Below are 15,080 nucleotides of genomic sequence, written 5' to 3' on the forward strand. Positions count from 1 at the left end.
CCCTTCCAACGCTGCAATTCTGTGATGCTATGGGAAGGGGGAAGGAGGTGCGCAATTGCCTCTGTTTAGCTACAGGCTGGCGCCGCCCCCACGCCTTCACCCCACCTGCGGAGGTCCGAGCACCTGCCCAGGTGACCCTCGGATAGCCCATCCCCACTCCTCTCGAGAGGGAGGCAGGGGGAAGGGGTGCGTGTACTACTAGTAGGCGCGCAGAGAGCGGGAGCCTTCTCCTTCGCAGTCACTTTTTCCCCGGCCTTATTCGAGGCTCGATTGCCCAAGGCTAGGAGTTGCTGATATCATAATTGCCGCCTTGCCTCCTTCGCCAAATGCCTCTCCGCCTCACCTGGAGAGCACAGCAGTCTCCTGGCTCCCACAGCGCGGAGAGTCGCTGAGCCGTGCGCGCCGCAGCAGAGCCACCCAAGGGCGCCTCACTCCGCATGACCTCTCCGCGTCTCGGAGGTGCCGCTTCGGAGCAGAGAGGTAAGCAGAGACCTCTCCGCCGTCCCCTCCCCAGCTCCACTTAACCCGGGCAGCGCGCCACTCCCGGCGGAGGGAAGGGAGCCCCAAGGCCTCTCCGGCTTCCCGGCGGCGAGGTAAGCAGACCCTTGGCACTCTGCGTATGCTTGTGAGACGTGTTGCTCGCTAACGTTTATGAGGCGGAAGAAACTGATCCAGGGGGAGCCTTCCGCTTTCTCCAGGAGGATCCCCATACCCTTCCATAATTCTAAAGTTTGTCTGTTCCCGTCACTTGGGGAAGGCGCTTGTGTGACGGATGGATGGCGCATCCCCATTGGTAGTTCTTATTCACCGCGGTGACATTTTTGCAGGTTGCTGACAACTGGGCATTTGACCTCGCGGTTCCCAGAAATTTGCTGTCAAATTGCCGATGGAAGATCCGGCAGCGGTTGAGTGTTGGGGGATTATTTATTTTGGTGGGGAGGAGGAACGACGGTTCAAAGAAACAACTTTTGGAGTTCCAGAATTCCTCCTGGGCAGGAGTCACAGAATTGGAAGGGACCACCAAGGGTCATCTAGCCCAACCCCCTGCAGTGCTCAGAGACGGGGTGGCTGACTGAGGCGGAATGCCCCATTTAAAAGATTGCTGCCCCTTCCATCATTCCTTCATCATGCGATGGACTTGGGGACAGCCAGAAATCAGTCAACCTGGCACCCTTCAACTGCTTTGGAGACCCCATCTCCATCTGGAGGACTCCAAGCCGGCAAAGGCTGCCTTCGAGGAATTCTCTAAGCAAGTGCCAGAGGGGTGAGGTCCTGGCAGGAGGAGACCATTCTGGTGCAAGGGGGCAAATGAAAGCTTGGCATGTTTGGGGGGGGGTCCCTTTTCTTCTGGTGACCATGGGCAACTGATTTGACCAAGCCAGACACTTGTCTCCATCCAGAGCAGTGTTGCCGACTCTGACCAGCAGTGTCTGCCTCCAGGCTTTCAGAGGCAGGTTGTTTTTTCCTCAGCCTGCTTGGGACGGGGAATCTTCTCTGCATGCAAAGCAGGTGCTTTTGCCACGGAGCTGCCACGCTTCCCTGAAGCATAAAGTAAGATCCTAGTCCTCAAGCTCTGGAAGGAGAGCTGGTTTAATGAGCCACACAGGGAAATGCCTTTGGCTCGGCCTCTGGGGTCTTTCCTAGCCGTACCTGGGGTGGTCTCTGTGCAAAGGTGGCACTCTGCCACTGAGCGAAAGGAAATGTTTTGCAACCTCCTACCTGGGTGCTGGCCAGGTGCCCATCCCTTGACTTAGAGGGTGTCAGAGCAGCAAGGGCCAGTGGTGGGCTTGGCAACATTGCCAGCTCCTCAGGCATCACCCAGAGGTGAGCTAGTGTGGTGTAGTGGTTAGAGCATCGGACTAGGACACAGGAGAGACCAGGGTTCAAATCCCCACTTAGCCATGAAGGTCTCACCTTGGGGGCCAGGCACTGCCCCTCTGCTTCACCCACCTCGCAGGGTTGTGGTGGGGATTAAATGAGGAGGGGTGAGTCATGGATGTCACCTGGAGCTCCTTGGAGAAAAGGACAGGATATAAATGCCACTGGTCTCTCCTTGCAGCTGCACCAGTTGCAGAACGACCCTCAAGCTCTGTTGACTTGGAGTCGCTCAGAGGATCGGCCGATGGATGGATTTTACTTGTATGACTGAGCTTTGCCCAGAACGGCTTACAGCAACCTTTCGAAACAGAGTATTGAAAATACAGATATACAAAACTTGGAGCCGATCAGTAAATCCAAAAACGACAAAAGCCAGTAGTTTGGCAAACAGAACAAATTCAGTATTGCAACAGATAAAACAGAATAAATTACAACAACAAAACAATCTAGGCTTAAGTACACAAATGCAAAGCAAGAAAGAGTTAGCCTCTGTTCTGACTTCGGATGCCACGGAGCACCTCGAAGCGGGCAGGTGCCTGGCGAGGCGGCTGCCAAACCGATGCACCTTGCTCTCCACTGGCAGCAGCCTCACCACGCCAACAGGTGCACAGAGTAGCAGGGGAGCTCATGCCACACCCCACCTTTTGCTCGGCTCTTCATCCAGAGGGAAGGAGGCAGGCCCAGGCAGGCATCGGAAGCATGCTCTGTGCGGAGCGCTGGTGCGAAGTGATGGGAGGATTGCAACAGGGAACCCAGAGGCAGGGCTGGGCACTCACCTTTTCAGCAAGCTGGAGCTCTGCAGGTCTCTAGTCCACATCGGGGCAAATCGTGGGCAGCAATTGTTCTGTGGCTTCCCAAGCCCCCTCTGCTCTCCGTTAAGTGACGGAGAAGGGCAGCTTAAGTGATGGACAGGGTGGAGCAGCTTCCCTGTGAAAAGAGGCTGCAATAGTTTGTAGACCTGTGGAGTTGAGAAAGGGACCCCCAAGAGTCATCTAGTCCAACCCCCCGCAATGCAGGAATCTCAATTAAGGCATCCATGACAGGTGGGGCCCCACCTCTGCTTAAAAACCTCCAAGGAAGGAGAGTCTGCCACCTTCAGAAGGAAGAAGAAGAAGAGGAGTTTGGATTTGATATCCCGTTTTATCACTACCCGAAGGAGTCTCAAGGCAGCTAACATTCTCCAGAAGTGTGCATGCACACGAAAGCTCATACCAAGAACAAACTTAGTTGGTCTCTAAGGTGCTACTGGAAGGAATTTGTTTTATTTTTTTATTTTGTTTCCCCCCCACAACAAACACTCTGTGAGGTGAGTGGGGCTGAGAGACTTCAGAGAAGTGTGACTAGCCCAAGGTCACCCAGCAGCTGCATGTGGAGGAGCGGAGACGCGAACGCGGTTCACCAGATTATGAGTCTACTGCTCTTAACCACACCACCACACTGGCTCCTCCACAAGGAATCTGTTTCACTGTCAGGCGGCTCTTGCCATCAGCAAGTTATTCCTGAGGTTTAGTCAAAATCTCCTTTCTTGTCATTTGAATCCATGGGTTCGAGTCCTCCCCTCCCGATCAGGAGTAAAGAAGCTTGCTCCACCCTCCATGGAACAACCCTTTGGATATTTGAAGATGGCCATCATGCCACCTCTGTCATCTCCTCTCCAGGCTGAAACACCCCCGACTCCCTCACAAGGCTTGTGTGGTTTTTGCTTATTAGTTCAGAGCAAGTAAGAGAGGGCGTTTAAACAGGGGTCAGAGGTTACACATGGTGGGGGTGAGAAGTGGGTCGGCCTCTCTCATCACACGAGAGCCCAAAGGCGTCACCCACCAAAGCTCAACATTAGAAGATTCAGGACAGGCAAAAAGAGAGTTTTTTCCAACGATGGAATTCATAGTTCTGGTTACAGGTAGGTAGCCGTGTTGGTCTGCCGTAGTCGAAACAAAATTAAAAAAAAAAATCCTTCCAGTAGCACCTTAGAGACCAACTAAGTTTGTTCTTGGTATGAGCTTTCGTGCGCATGGTATCTGAAGAAGTGAACAAACTTAGTTGGTCTCTAAGGTGCTACTGGAAGGATTTTTTTCCCCTTTACTGCCACAACAGCAACACTCCCCTCCTGAGCTGTGGTGCTCAGGGGCATCTGCTTGGCTGCTCTGAGGACCAGATGAAGCTCTTACATTAGCTAGAGGATGCAACTTGCTTCGTCGGGGTTGTATCCAGCATGAGTCATACTCAAAGTAGACCAGCCGAAATTATGTCCCAGAAGGCAGTGGACTCTCCTTCATTGGAGGCTTTTAAGTACAGGTTGGTTGGATGGCTGTCTGTCAGGGATTCTCTAGCCGTGACTCTTGCATTGTGGGGTTGGACTAGATGGCCCTTGGGGGTCCCTTCCAACTCTAAAATTATCTAATTATATTAGTATTATTATTATTATTATTATTATTATTATTATTATTATTTCACTCTATTAGTCGCTAAAAGACTAGCATAAAATTAATAGATTCAGATAGGTAGCCGTGTTGGTCTGACACAGTCAAAATAAATTTTAAAGATTAAAAAATTGTCCAGTAGCACCTTAGAGACCAACTAAGTTTGTTCTTGGGATGTGGGTGGCGCTGTGGGTTAAACCAGAGCCTAAGGCTTGCCGATCAGAAGGTCGGCATTTTGAATCCCCGCCATGACGGGGTGAGCTCCCATTGCTCGGTTCCAGCTCCTGCCAACCTAGCAGTTTGAAAGCACGCCAGTGCAAGTAGATAAATAGGTACCGCTCTGGCGGGAAGGTAAACGGCGTTTCCGTGCGCTGCTCTGGTTTGCCAGAAGCGGCTTAGTCCTGCTGGCCACATGACCCGGAAGCTGTATGCCAGCTCCCTCGGCCAGTAAAGCAAGATGAGCGCCGCAACCCAAGAGTCGTCCGTGACTGGACCTAACGGTCAGGGGTCCCTTTACCTTTACTTTAAGTTTGCTCTTGGTTTGAGCTTTCGTGTGCATGCACACTTCTTCAGATACACTGAAACACAAGTCACCAGACCCATATATATAGTGGGAGGGTGGGGTGGGATTTTTCTCAAAAGGGTAGTAGGAGATGGGCGATTGACTCAATGGGTATGGTAAACCTGTTGAAGACTGTTAATGACAGGAAAAAGCAAGGGATAGTATGCAGATGACTAAAAGTAACTTTAGCATATGTAATGAGACAAGAATCCAAAATCTGAATATTCTTGTCTCATTACATATGCTAAAGTTATTTTGTGTTTACCATACCCATTGAGTCAATCACCCATCTCCTACTACCCTTTTGAGGAAAACCCCACCCCACCCTGCCACTATATTTGGGGGTTTGGTGACTTGTGTTTCAGACTTGTGTTGCCACTATATTTGGGACTGGGTGGCCCTTGTGGTCTCTTCCAACTCTATGATTCTATATAAGGGTCTGGTGACTTCTGTTTCCATAACAAAATCGAAAATTCTTTCTAGTAGCACCTTAGAGACCAACTGAGTTTGTTCCTGGTATGAGCTTTCGTGTGCATGCACACTTCTTCAGATACTGTTTCCATGTATCTGAAGAAGTGTGCATGCACACGAAAGCTTTACAGTGGTACTTCTGGTTACGTACTTTATTCGTTCCGGAGGTCCGTTCTTAACCAGACACTGTTCTTAACCTGAAGCGCCACTTTAGCTAATGGGACCTCCCGCTGCCGCCGTGCCGCCGGAGCACGATTTCTGTTCTTATCCTGAAGCAAAGTTCTTAACCTGAAGCGTTATTTCTGGGTTAGCGGAGTCTGTAACCTGAAGCGTATGTAACCTGAGGTACCACTGTACCCAGAACAAACTTAGTTGGTCTCTAAGGTGCTACTGGGCAATTTTTTAATTTTTTTAAATAAAATTAATAGGTGCAATTTGCTGAGATCCCTTTATATCAATTCAGAGAAGATGCAATCTTCCGACCTAGTTGTTTGCTTTAATTTAAGCCAAGGTCAGAGGTAGGAGGGAGGTGGATTCGTGGAGACTGCCAAAACCAGCAGAGAACGGGCCACTGTTTGCCAAGAGCATAAGCCAGGAGTGATGCAAAACAGATTGACTTTTACAAAACATTTGGCACCTGCCAGTCAGTCTCCCAAGGCAGTCATTACAAAGAGACACCAGAGTGTCCAGCTGCCTGCAACTTTGGCCTCCTTTTTTAGATTTGTGACATCTACCTTTTGGCAGGTCCACAGACTTCTGGGTGCCAAATGTTGGGTGCACCCCCAGCCGACAGCAAAATTTAGGAATGCAGGAAGCTGGCCTATGCTGCAACACAAGGGTGCTCCAGGTTTCCGGGCAGAGAGTCTTGGCCAAACTGCGGGAGGCAGTGGAGGATAGGGGTGCCTGGCGTGCTCTGGTCCAGGGGGTCACGAAGAGTCGGACACGACTGAACGACTGAACAACAACATTCTGCCTTGGTCAGACCACATCTGGAAGACTGTGTCCAATTCTGGGCACCACAATTTAAGAAGGACGTTGATAAGCTGGAAGGTGGGCAGAGGAGGGCGACCAGGAAGATCAAGGGTCTCAAAACCAAGCCTTATGAGGAACGGTTGAAGGAGCTGGATATGTTTTGTCTGGAAAAGAGGAGAGACTGGAGAGGAGATAGGAGAGCCATCTCCAGATATCTCAAGGGCTGTCACAGGGAATAGGGAGCAAGCTTGTTTTCTCCTGCTCTGGAGGGTAGGACTCGCACCCATGGCTTCAAGTTACAAGATAAGAGATTCTGACTAAACATCAGGAAGAACTTTCAACAGTGCAACTTCCTTCCTCTGGAGGTTGTAGACTGTCCTTCCTTGGAGGTTTTGAAGCAGAGTTTGGGTGGTCATCTGTCATGGATGCTTTAGTGGTGATTCCTGCATTGCAGGGGGTTGGACTGGATGGCCCTCTGGGGTCCCTTCCAGCTCTACAATTCTATGGTCAAGTGATAAAAAAGAGATGAAGGCCCCTCATCCCCCATGCTGACTGTCTGGATTAAGAAACACCCTCCTGGATGGCCAACTCTGGTGTAAACTGAGGCTCAGTCCTATCATTAAACAGGGTGCCATGTGTGTTTTTGGTAGGGGTCAATGCTGTGGGGTGCTGCCTCCCAGGAAGGATGGAACAAGGGGACAGGGGCGCCAATTTGTGAATGTCCCATTCCCCCCTGCCACCCACCTGGCTGCCCACCAAGTGTTTCTGGGGAATTCGAATTCAGAGGGGTCTTCTCAGTTCCTGTGTAAGATATTGATGTAAGGTGATAGTGTAGAGTTGCCAAAAAAAAGTACAGGAAAGGGCCACCAAAATGATTTGGGGGATGCAGCGGCTTCCCTGCGAGGAAAGGTTGCATCGTGTGGGACTTTTTAGTTCAGAGAAAAGGCGACATGAGATATATATATGTTTGTAAAAGTAAGCTTGGCATCGGAACACCAGAACTCCTGGGCATCTGATGAAGCTGAATATTGGAAGATTCGGGATGGATAAAAGAAACAACTTATTCATGAACCACATAAACTGTGGAACTCCCTGCCACAGGAGGCAGTGGCGGCCACCAACTTGGGTGGCTTACAGAGCCCAGGTGGCAGACCTCCTGAAAGCCGTTGCTGGAAACGGCAGGAGGGGAGAGTGATGCCCTTGCGCTCGGATCCAGCTTGGCGGTTTGCCCCATAATGGGCATCTGGTTGGCCCCTGGGGAGAAAGGAGGCTAGACTAGATGGGTCCCATTTGGCCCGATCCAGCAGGCTCTCCTTAGGTACTTGGTGGTGAATTGGGGGTCCTGAAGGGGCAGGGGGGGGCAACATTCATTTGGAGGTAAACCTTTGGGGAAATTAATTGGGGCTAAATGAACAGCAGAGGACATTATCTCGGGGAGATCTGAGCTGCGACGAGGACAAACTGAAGGAATAAACTGGGGAATTCGGAGCGGTCCATGATTGGCTTGCTTTTGGCAAAATCTAAAGGCTGGATTTGCATCTCTGCATATAAATGAACTGTTGCAAATCTTATGCAAATTTGTGCCCTGCCCAAAATCTTATGCATACCCAGAAACACTTTGCACCCCCATCCTCCTGACCTAGAGGTTTGCTCATTGCTGATCTGGGCCCTGATTCAGTCCTTGGCACCTGCAATTTGGGCTGGGAGAATCCCCTGCCCGAACCCCTGGAGAGCTGCTGCCAGCCAGGGTAGCCGACACTGAGCCTGATGGAACTCTGATCTGATGTGGTATAAGGCAGCTTCCTATGTGCCTTTTTAAGCCGGATCTTCACCTAGAACCATGAAGACTAGAGCCTTGCTTCCATTTCAGGGGAGCACCGTCTCCAAGAGGGACAGGGAAAGACCCTTGTATGAAACACTTGAGAGCTGCTGCCAGTCAGTGCAGGCAACACTGGGCTTAATGGGTTTGGCACAGTAGAAGGCATCTTTCTGCGACTCCCAAAACTGCTTTGCAAATGTGAATAGGAAGCCTCCGTTTCTCTTGACGCCCAACTGGGTTCATGTTTTATATTGCCAATCGCCCTGTGATCCTCGGACAAAAGGCAGTATAGAAATTTGATAAATAACAGCAATAATTTCACCCCCCTGTTATGCCGCAGAAGGTCCCTAGCAAAACACACAGCCTTCCGAGGCACACAGAAAGCAATGGATTCAAACTACGAGAAAGAAGATTCCACCTAAACATTAGGAAGAACTTCCTGAGAGCAAGAGCTGTTCGGCAGTGGGATTTGCTGCCAAGGAGTGTGGTGGAGTCTCCTTCTTTGGAGGTCTTTAAGTGGAGGCTTGACAGCCATCTGTCAGGAATGCTTTGATGGTGTTTCCTGCTTGGCAGGGGGTTGGACTGGATGGCCCTTGGGGTCTCTTCCAACTCTAGGATTCTATGAAAGCCATCTCCACTGGCCATCTGCAATACAAATGTCTTTCTGGCAGGAAGAGCCATTCAACAGTGGAGCAGATTTTCACTGGCACACACAAAGCAGCCAGAAGGCAGGATGGCATACGCCAAGGCCTTCCAGCTTGGGCGAGCCTCTCAGCGCTCTCCTCCTCCTTCCACCTTGAAGAAATGAATTAAGTCACAGGGAGAAGAAAAGGAAGATTAAACCTGGAGATTGCGCAGGCGAAATTAGCGGCAGAAGAAAATGACGAGGCTTTGATACACCTTTCCCCCTCCGGCGCACAAAGGGCCACGACTTTCTCAGCCGTCGGCCCCCGAGCGAAATGGAGGGAGCAACGTGCGAAGGGATCAGTCCCCGTTTTCACAGGCTTATTTGCCCTGATGACGACAGCAGGTGGGTGGCAATCGCAGCCTGCTCCTCCGAGACGGGAGCAAGGTGGGCAAACCCATTTTGCACACACACGCCCCAGAAGGGGAACCAGAGACCAGAAATTGGGACAATTTATAGATTCCAAGAATTGTGGAGTTGGAAGGGACCCCCCAGGGTCATCTAGTCCAACCCCGATCAATGCAGACGTCGCAATGACCATAAAGCCAAGTCCCGACACTGCAATCTGGGAAATACGAAAAACAAAAAACACACACACACACACACACAGAGAGAGAGAGAGAGAGAGAGAGGTTTAAATAGATTGAGATTTCAATCAGCCCTGGCAGAGTGGGTGTGGAGGGTGAATCACAGGCTTATGAGATAGCCCTTATACAAGCTGATTCTCGCAGCTTTGCAAAATGGGGAGAATCAACGCCGGCCTACTTTGCAAGGCTGTTTGCAGAGATTACTGAGAGAGGTTTTGGGCAGAGGCAATGCTGGATATCGGTGCAGGTGGCAAGATTTCAGAGCAGGGGGGGCATCTTTGGCCCTCCTCCAGAGGCCATGGGGCACTCTATTCCCATCAGCGCCCAATGGTCAGAGAGGAGGGGTGTTGGAGCCCAGCAATAACTCTTCCCTCGATTTAGGGAGCCAGTCACTGAAACAACTGAAGGTCTACCCAGATGTTTAGAAAGTTGGTGAGAGCTTTAATGAGCTTTTAGTCTATTGTTGTTTTAACTTTTTGAGAGTTGCATTTTTTCCTAGTGATGATATTATTGCTTTCTTTGCAAACCATTTTGAGGGAGGCTTTTTACAAACAGAACAAAACAAGCAGTGCATAAGTTTTAGGAAGTAAATAGATGAGGTCTACTGACGGCCAGAAAAGGAGATTTAAAAGGATGGGTTATAGCCTAGCTTTTACTCAAAGTAGATCCTTTGGAAGGAATGGACCCAACGTTACTCAGGTCCATTGATGTCAAGATGCAGGAAGGGAAACCAGCTGGAGGAGGAGGAGGCCACATCTAGTCCAGCACCCTGTTCTCACAGCGGTCACATGCCCTTGAGAACCTAGGAATCTAGATAGACTGCCTCTGGAACTGGAAGCTCCATTAGAACATCAAAAGAGCCTGCTGAATCAGGCCAAAGCGTAGGAGGCAGTTCCATAGTTTAACCATTTTTAATCAGTCCTGAATCTTTCCATATTCAGTTTTATTGGACGTCCACAATCTGGCTGCCCTTTTCTGATCCTTTTCCAACTCCGTTTTGAGGTGAGCTGACCAGAACTGTACCAGCCCTCCCGATGCAGCTGCATCATAGATTTGTGTGATGGCATCATAATACTGGCAGCCTCAATCGATATAAAATTAGGATGGTGGAGGTGAATAAGTCACCTGGCTGCTTGTTGCCTCCCGCACCCGGTCCCAGAAGCCTCCATCCTCCTGGGGCACCCTTGGCCTGGGATGGTGCCTGGCACCTGTGTGGGCCACCCTGAATGTGGCCAGGATGCAGATCCCTTGATAGCCTCCTCCGCTCTCAGCAGATGGAAAACAGCGATGGATCCCCCTTACCCAGGAAAAAAGGCTCCGAGGCAACTGTGGCCGCAGCCTCACCAAGCCAATCTGCACCCTGGGTCCCAGCAGTCCACCCAACCCCCATACCCCTCTCTCCCTTCCCTCCTGCAGCGGGGCTGGGTCTTCCTGCCCTCCTGATGCCAGGGACTGCCAGCTCGCCCAGGCCTGCCTCGGCAGGTCCTGGCCAACCTTCTCCCTGCCAGGAGACTACTAGAGAGGAACCTGTTCTCCCAAGAACGCAGCAACAGCATGCCATTCAGGGAAGGGAAGCCCTCCCCAGGTTCCCTGGCTAGCTTACAGAAGAGCCGCCTGCTGGATCGGGCCCCTAGTGGCCCCGCTGGTCCAGCATCCTGTTCTGACGGTGGCCAACCAAATGCCTCTCCTGAGCACCAGAGCCCTCTTCCCTCCTGCAGTTTCCAGCAACTGGGATTCAGAGGCATTGCTGCAGAGCCATTTGTGGCTAGGAGCCCCCAGTTGCCTTCTGCACAAGGGCGCCTTTTCTGACGACTGTGCCCTGCGTTTATTAAGGGCTCAAGCGCCACAGGAGGAGGAGGAGGAGGAGGAAGGGAGGGAGGGAGGGAGGGAGGGGGAGTTGTTTCAGTCATCAAAAAAGCAAAGGAAAAGCGGACAGTGAGAAAAAGGCACTTTTAAATGCACCAAGTCCCTACCCCAGCCTGGAGCAAGTCTCTCTGGGAGGCTGCAGTTGCTTACTCACCAGCAGAGCAACTCCTCTGAGGCTCCTTCCCAGCCGATCCTTTCCTTTCCCAGGAGAGGCAAAATCCAGAGATAAGAGGACAGAGACAGAGGCTTGTGAATCATGTGAGGATCCGGGACTCATTTGGGGCTTTCTTAGGTTCAGGAAAGGGCTACCAAAATTATCAAGGGACTCCCCACCGCAGAAAGGTTGCGGCACTTGGGACATTTTAGTTTGGAGAAAAGGCCAGTAAGAGGGGCCGCGAGGATCATCTCGTCCAACCCCCTGCGACGCAGGAATCTTTTGCCCAACACGGCGCTCGAACCCACAACCCTGAGATTAAGAATGTCGGGCTCTACCAGCTGAGCTAGAGGTACATAAGAATTATGACTGGCATGGAGAGAAGGAAGGATTGACCCCTCTCTCATGACACTGGTACTCATGGGCATTCAGTGAAGCTGGATGCTGGAAGATTCAAGGTGGAGAAAAGAAAGTCCTTCTCAAAGAGGTGCAAAGTTAATCTGTGGAACTCCTTGCCACAGGAGGCAGTGATGGCCACTGACCTAGATGGCTTTAAAAGAGGATTGGGCAGGTCCAGGGAGGGGCAGGATCAATCGTAACATAGGGCACCTTTTTAAGCCCATTTGGATTTTTGAGTGAATGTCGCAGGCACACACCCCCACTCTCCCACATTATTCCCCACATAAAGAAAGAACCCAGTTTAATTTTTCAAAGCATTTGAGTCCAATCCAGCAGAGTCACCATAGAGTGGAAGGGGGGGGGAAACCACTCTTCCAACTTCCTCCTCCAGCTCTATGTACTTTCCAAAGGGGATGGAGGGGAGTCGTGGGCAACCTGGGGCAGCACAATTGGTGACCCTTGTCTTAAAGACCACCAGATTTATCCTGGCACCAGTTTTCGTGGGCTACAGTTCCCTCGGTTGGATCATAAATGATCGTCGTCTGTTGGATATGGAAGAAGGGGTGTATAGAGTACTGTCGGGGGGGGGGGCAACGCAATTAAAACTGAAATAGTTGTGGTTCCTGCATTGCGGGGGGTTGGACTAGATGACCCCTGGTGTCCCAACTCTACAATCCTACGATTCTATGACTGCAAGGAAGCCATAACGTACACACTCATCCTTGCCGTCTGCCCTGAGTTGCTCATCCCTTTTTAGAGAGCTGGCTGGTGGCCGTGAGCCGCGCCGTGAGGTAGCCTTCCCTGCTAATTATGGGCTGCCTGCACCTGAGATGTCTTACTCTCCTACCTGAAGAGCCAGCGAGGGAAGACGTGGGGAGGGATGGACTGCATTGGAGAAAAGGTTGCTTTTGGCTTTTATCTCGGGGGGGGGGTCCATGGTTGATGGGCCAAATGCCTCTCGCCTTCACGGGTCCTGAAGGGCTGTGGCTCAGGGGCAGAGCAGCTGCCTTGGATGCAGAAGGTCCCAGGGTCAAATCCTGACAGCATCTCCAGGGAGGGCAGGGAAGGACTCCCTCCCTTGGACCCTGGAGAGCTGCTGCCAGTCAGTGTAGACGATACTCAGACCTATGTTCCTATTTTGGTTTCATACCCTGGTGTGTGTTGTTGTTTTAATTATTCAGTTTCAGATATTCCGTTTTATAGGTTTCCAAATAATCACTAAGGCAAAGAGTCCCAGGACCTGCTGTCATTGGGCGTTAGCGAAGCGTAGTAAATGAAATGAATCTCCCGTCCAGAAGCCACAGACTCTGCTCTGGAAAGCTCTCCCTAGAATCCCAGATCGGTGGGGTCTGACTTTCCCTGACTTGGGAGTGTTACTCTGCACATGCCCCGTGACACCTTGTGCTTCCACACATTCCACAGCCGAGTTCTGGGAATCAGGTTCTGTGCCTGAAGCCCTGCCCTCTCCACCCCCCAGAGCCAACTTCGCTTGGGCTGCTGCCCCCATCCCTGCTAGATGACCCCTGGGGGTTCCCTCCGGCTCTGCTACGATCCTGCCCATTCCTCGGCGCTCCCCGCAGCCTGCCAGGCGTTTTTCTCCCGACTCAGCTCCCCAGAACCCTGGTGCAAAAGATTCCCGAAGCCGTCCCGCAGATCAAATAAAGGTAATTGCAACGCAGGATGTGGGCGATTCCCAGTGGGAGGGTAGGAGTGGTCCCAGGTGGGGCAGCAGAGGGAACGCATGAAAGGCACAGCACCAGGCCACACCCGGCATAAAACATGCTGCCGCAGCCAGAGACAGAAACCATTAGGGCGGGTCACTGCACACACCTTCCTCGTAAAAGGAGGAACATGGCACTGTCCCAGGATGAGCTCACGGGAAGGGAAGGATCCCGCAGGAGGAGGAGAGGCTGGAGGGGCCTGGCACACACACCCAGAGGACCCTCGGCCCACAGGCACCCGCACTGACCACCAGCAGCAGAACAAAGCAAGATTCTAGTCCTCATGGTTCCGAATTAAATAGGAACATCGGAAGCCGCCTTAGATGTTTGGTGTTGCCTGCACTGACTGGCAGCAGCAGCTCTCCAGGGATTCAGGCAAGGGGGGGTTGTTTGCCCCAGCCCTGCCTGGAAATGCCGCTGCAGATTGAACCAGGGACCTTCTGCATCCAAAGCAGCTCCTTCCCCCTGAAAGCGAAGCAAGATTCTAGACCTCAACGCTCCAGATCAGGCTTCCTCAATCTCTGCCCTCCAGATGTTTTGAGACTACAATTCCCACCATCCCTGACCACTGGTCCTGCTAGCTAGGGATCATGGGAGTTGTAGGCCAAAAACATCTGGAGGTTGAGGAAGCCTGCTCCAGATAAAGTGCTGGTTGAAAAGGGGCGGAGGTTTGGAGGGGGAGCTTTGGCTCAAGCATTCCAGTTCCCATCAGTCCCAACCCCAAGGGATGATGGGAGTTGTAGTCTAGTTGCAAGAAGAGGGCAAAAAGTGAGCACGTCAGCCGCCAGGGATGGGAGGGTTTGCCCTTCTTTCTTTTAACCCCAGTCTTAAATTCAGGAACTCCACGTTTCTGTGGAAATTTGGGACTTGTTCTTGCCACATTTACTCAAATCGAATGCTCACATTTTTTGGCCATATAACGCTGTGAAAATTAAGTTGCACATTAGATTTGATGGCACATTAAAAAGGTAAAGGTACCCCTGACCGTTAGGTCCAGTCGTGTCCGACTCTGGGGTTGCGGCGCTCATCTCTCTCTATAGGCCGAGGGAGCCGGCCTTTGTCCGCAGACAGCTTCCGGGTCATGTGGCCAGCATGACTAAGCCCCTTCTGGCAAACCAGAGCAGCGCACGGAAACGCCATTTACCTTCCCACTGGAGCGGTCCCTATTTATCTACTTGCACTATGACGTGCTTTTGAACTGCTAGGTGGGCAGGAGCAGGGACCGAGCAACGGGAGCTCACCCCGTCATTGCAGGGATTCAAACCGCCGGCCTTCCAATTGGCAGGCCCTAGGCTCTGTGGTTTAGACCACAGTGCCACCTGTGCATAAGACTCGAGTAAATACGTATTTAATCCTCATGACAATTCTTCAGCAATTTAGTGCAAATTTCTCTCAATTGACACCATGTTGACTAGCATACTCTTGCATGCAAGCTGCGTTTCTGTTTTAAATGCCATTTTCACCGATGTCTTCAGTTTCATGCCGCCCCCCCCCCCACACACAACCTGTGCATTTCTGCAATCTCTGCTTGGCTGGAGAACTGCAT

At 51.5% G+C, this 15,080-nt stretch overlaps 1 protein-coding gene across 1 annotated transcript in view; it reads left to right on the forward strand.

Annotated features, from left to right (window-relative positions):
* The first annotated feature begins 376 nt into the window (after positions 1 to 376).
* The window catches only part of FOXN1 (forkhead box N1), a 43,976-nt gene continuing 29,272 nt past the window's right edge, over positions 377 to 15,080 (forward strand). The window contains exon 1 of the mRNA XM_033172616.1: positions 377 to 480. The gene's annotated coding sequence lies outside the window, so the exon portion shown is untranslated. The remainder of the gene's footprint in view (positions 481 to 15,080) is intronic.

The sequence above is a fragment of the Lacerta agilis genome, chromosome 15 (genome assembly GCF_009819535.1).
Source record: "Lacerta agilis isolate rLacAgi1 chromosome 15, rLacAgi1.pri, whole genome shotgun sequence".
Taxonomy (NCBI): domain Eukaryota; kingdom Metazoa; phylum Chordata; class Lepidosauria; order Squamata; family Lacertidae; genus Lacerta; species Lacerta agilis.